A 5,000-nucleotide genomic window follows, 5' to 3' on the forward strand; every position below is an offset into this window, starting at 1 on the left:
AACCACTGTAAAGTCATACTGCCATTGACTTCCATTCATTTTCCCAGGATGACTTATATACTCTATGGTAGCTGTCTGGTGGACTGGGGGCCGCGACAATGTTACGCTTGTAAGTCAGAAGCTGGGAAATGCACTGCGAAGCTGGGAAAACCGTTTTTCGAGCTCATTTTCGGTTCCGCCCAACGGATTTTGATCAAAATAGGCTCATTCGAAAGGTATTAACCGGGGGCACACGGAAAACCGGGACTAATAACGCGCACGTGCGCGTGCGCGAAACGGGAAGCAAAAGAAAACTTCAATCGGAGCTACAACCGTGAACCGTCGCAGATAGGGCGGAAATTTCAACGCACGTCGCTGCGTCTCACTCCAACTTAAATAACAAAACTGTCCCCAGCGAAATCGGTTGGATAAAACGGAAACGGGAAGCGAAAGAAAACGTTAAACGTCAACACCGAAATGGCTATCGTCAATTCCAATGTGAAAACAACTCGCACGTATGTGTCTTACTCTAAAGCAGTGTATAAAACTATCCCCAGCCAAATCAGAGCTACGCAACGAAAACGGGAAGCGAAACAAAACTTTAAACGGAGCTACCGAATTGGAAATCATCAATCCTGGGAAAATAACAACTCACACGTGTGCCCCTTATTCTAACTTGAATTTAGAAACCGTCCTCAACAAAATCCCACGTTCGGGTGAATAACTGTGAATTTTAAGGCACATGCCTCTCTGGGCTGGGAGAGTGCATTCAAATAGGAGAAATTGGCTTCATTTAGAGGCATCTCCACTTAGGGACGTCGTAGCACCTTAACTCGGGTGGCGTTGGAAAGGTCTGGTCCAGGGGAACACGGGCGTGTCAAGTTTGCCACGCGCACGCGCATCCCCGCTAAACAGGGGCCAAAACAAAACTTTAAACGGAGCTACCGAATTGGAAACCATCAATCCTGGGAAAATAACAACTCACACGTGTGCCCCTTATGCTAACTTGAATTTAGAAACCGTCCTCAACAAAATCCCACGTTCGGGCGCAAAACTGCACGTTTGAGGCCACATTTTCAATGATGCTGGAAACTTACATTCAAAGCTGGGAAAATGTGCTCATCTACAGGCATCCCCACTTAGGGACGTCGTAGCACCTTGACTCGGGTGGCGTTGGAAAGGTCTGGTCCAGGGGAACACGGGCGTGTCAAGTTTGCCACGCGCACGCGCATCCCCGCTAAACAGGGGCCAAAACAAAACTTTAAACGGAGCTACCGAATTGGAAACCATCAATCCTGGGAAAATAACAACTCACACGTGTGCCCCTTATGCTAACTTGAATTTAGAAACCGTCCTCAACAAAATCCCACGTTCGGGCGCAAAACTGCACGTTTGAGGCCACATTTTCAATGATGCTGGAAACTTACATTCAAAGCTGGGAAAATGTGCTCATCTACAGGCATCCCCACTTAGGGACGTCGTAGCACCTTGACTCGGGTGGCGTTGGAAAGGTCTGGTCCAGGGGAACACGGGCGTGTCAAGGTTGCCACGCGCACGCGCATCCCCGCTAAACAGGAGCCCAAACAAAACTTTAAACGGGGCTACGGAAAAGGGGAGAGCTTTTTCGGGGACAAACACCACTCACGTCGGTGCCCCCTGTTCCAACTTGAATTTAGAAACCGTCCTCAACAAAATCCCACGTTCGGGTGAATAACTGTGAATTTTAAGGCACATGCCTCTCTGGGCTGGGAGAGTGCATTCAAATAGGAGAAATTGGCTTCATTTAGAGGCATCCCCACTTGGGGACGTCGTAGCACCTTAACTCAGGTGGCGTTAGAAAGGTCTGGTCCAGGGGAACACGGGCGTGTCATGTTTGCCACGCGCACGCGCATCCCCGCTGAACAGGAGCCCAAACAAAACTTTAAACGGGGCTACGGAAAAGGGGAGGGCTTTTTCGGGGACAACCACCACTCACCTCGGTTCCCCCCATCCCAACTTGAATTTAGAAACCGTCCCCAGCCAAATCCCACGTTCGGGGGCAAAACTGCTCGTTTGAGGCCACATTTTCAATGATACTGGAAACTTACATTCAAAGTTGGGAAAAGGTGTTCATTTACAGGCATCTCCACTTAGGGACGTCGTAGCACCTTAACTCAGGCGGCGTTAGAAAGGTCTGGTCCAGGGGAACACGGGCGTGTCAAGGTTGCCACGCGCACGCGCATCCCCGCTAAACAGGAGCCCAAACAAAACTTTAAACGGGGCTACGGAAAAGGGGAGAGCTTTTTCGGGGACAAACACCACTCACGTCGGTGCCCCCTGTTCCAACTTGAATTTAGAAACCGTCCTCAACAAAATCCCACGTTCGGGTGAATAACTGTGAATTTTAAGGCACATGCCTCTCTGGGCTGGGAGAGTGCATTCAAATAGGAGAAATTGGCTTCATTTAGAGGCATCCCCACTTGGGGACGTCGTAGCACCTTAACTCAGGTGGCGTTAGAAAGGTCTGGTCCAGGGGAACACGGGCGTGTCATGTTTGCCACGCGCACGCGCATCCCCGCTGAACAGGAGCCCAAACAAAACTTTAAACGGGGCTACGGAAAAGGGGAGGGCTTTTTCGGGGACAACCACCACTCACCTCGGTTCCCCCCATCCCAACTTGAATTTAGAAACCGTCCCCAGCCAAATCCCACGTTCGGGGGCAAAACTGCTCGTTTGAGGCCACATTTTCAATGATACTGGAAACTTACATTCAAAGTTGGGAAAAGGTGTTCATTTACAGGCATCTCCACTTAGGGACGTCGTAGCACCTTAACTCAGGCGGCGTTAGAAAGGTCTGGTCCAGGGGAACACGGGCGTGTCAAGGTTGCCACGCGCACGCGCATCCCCGCTAAACAGGAGCCCAAACAAAACTTTAAACGGGGCTACGGAAAAGGGGAGAGCTTTTTCGGGGACAAACACCACTCACGTCGGTGCCCCCTGTTCCAACTTGAATTTAGAAACCGTCCTCAACAAAATCCCACGTTCGGGTGAATAACTGTGAATTTTAAGGCACATGCCTCTCTGGGCTGGGAGAGTGCATTCAAATAGGAGAAATTGGCTTCATTTAGAGGCATCCCCACTTGGGGACGTCGTAGCACCTTAACTCAGGTGGCGTTAGAAAGGTCTGGTCCAGGGGAACACGGGCGTGTCATGTTTGCCACGCGCACGCGCATCCCCGTTGAACAGGAGCCCAAACAAAACTTTAAACGGGGCTACGGAAAAGGGGAGGGCTTTTTCGGGGACAACCACCACTCACCTCGGTGCCCCCCATCCCAACTTGAATTTAGAAACCGTCCCCAGCCAAATCCCACGTTCGGGGGCAAAACTGCACGTTTGAGGCCACATTTTCAATGATACTGGAAACTTACATTCAAAGTTGGGAAAAGGTGTTCATTTACAGGCATCCCCACTTGGGGACGTCGTAGCACCTTAACTCAGGCGGCGTTAGAAAGGTCTGGTCCAGGGGAACACGGGCGTGTCAAGGTTGCCACGCGCACGCGCTTCCCCGCTGAACAGGAGCCCAAACAAAACTTTAAACGGGGCTACGGAAAAGGGGAGGGCTTTTTCGGGGACAACCACCACTCACCTCGGTGCCCCCCATCCCAACTTGAACTTAGAAACCGTCCCCAGCGAAATCCCACGTTCGGGCGAATAACTGTGAATTTTAAGCCCCTTTTCCTCTCAAGCTGGAAACGTGCAAAGTTGGGAAAAGGTGTTCATTTACAGGCATCTCCACTTAGGGACGTCGTAGCACCTTAACTCAGGCGGCGTTAGAAAGGTCTGGTCCAGGGGAACACGGGCGTGTCAAGGTTGCCACGCGCACGCGCATCCCCGCTGAACAGGAGCCCAAACAAAACTTTAAACGGGGCTACGGAAAAGGGGAGGGCTTTTTCGGGGACAACCACCACTCACCTCGGTGCCCCCCATCCCAACTTGAATATAGAAACCGTCCCCAGCCAAATCCCACGTTCGGGGGCAAAACTGCTCGTTTGAGGCCACATTTTCAATGATACTGGAAACTTACATTCAAAGTTGGGAAAATGTGCTCATCTACAGGCATCCCCACTTGGGGACGTCGTAGCACCTTGACTCAGGCGGCGTTAGAAAGGTCTGGACCAGGGGAACACGGGGGTGTCAAGTTTGCCACGCGCACGCGCTTCCCCGCTGAACAGGAGCCCAAACAGAACTTTAAACGGGGCTACGGAAAAGGGGAGGGCTTTTTCGGGGACAACCACCACTCACCTCGGTGCCCCCCATCCCAACTTGAATATAGAAACCGTCCCCAGCCAAATCCCACGTTCGGGCGAATAACTGTGAATTTTAAGCCCCTTTTCCTCTCAAGCTGGAAACGTGCAAAGTTGGGAAAAGGTGTTCATTTAGAGGCATCTCCACTTAGGGACGTCGTAGCACCTTAACTCAGGCGGCGTTGGAAAGGTCTGGTCCAGGGGAACACGGGGGTGTCAAGGTTGCCACGCGCACGCGCTTCCCCGCTGAACAGGAGCCCAAACAAAACTTTAAACGGGGCTACGGAAAAGGGGAGGGCTTTTTCGGGGACAACCACCACTCACCTCGGTGCCCCCCGTCCCAACTTGAACTTAGAAACCGTCCCCAGCGAAATCCCACGTTCGGGCGAATAACTGTGAATTTTAAGCCCCTTTTTCTCTCAAGCTGGAAACGTGCAAAGTTGGGAAAAGGTGTTCATTTAGAGGCATCTCCACTTAGGGACGTCGTAGCACCTTAACTCAGGCGGCGTTGGAAAGGTCTGGTCCAGGGGAACACGGGGGTGTCAAGGTTGCCACGCGCACGCGCATCTCCGCGACGCTGCGAGCGAAACAAATTTTCAAACGCGCACACCGAAATGGGGACACTTTTTTCGGGGACAAACACCACTCACCTCGGTGCCCCCCATCCCAACTTGAATATAGAAACCGTCCCCAGCCAAATCCCACGTTCGGGCGAATAACTGTGAATTTTAAGCCCCT

Source organism: Osmerus mordax (genome assembly GCF_038355195.1).
Source record: "Osmerus mordax isolate fOsmMor3 chromosome 7 unlocalized genomic scaffold, fOsmMor3.pri SUPER_7_unloc_6, whole genome shotgun sequence".
Classification (NCBI taxonomy): Eukaryota; Metazoa; Chordata; class Actinopteri; order Osmeriformes; family Osmeridae; genus Osmerus; species Osmerus mordax.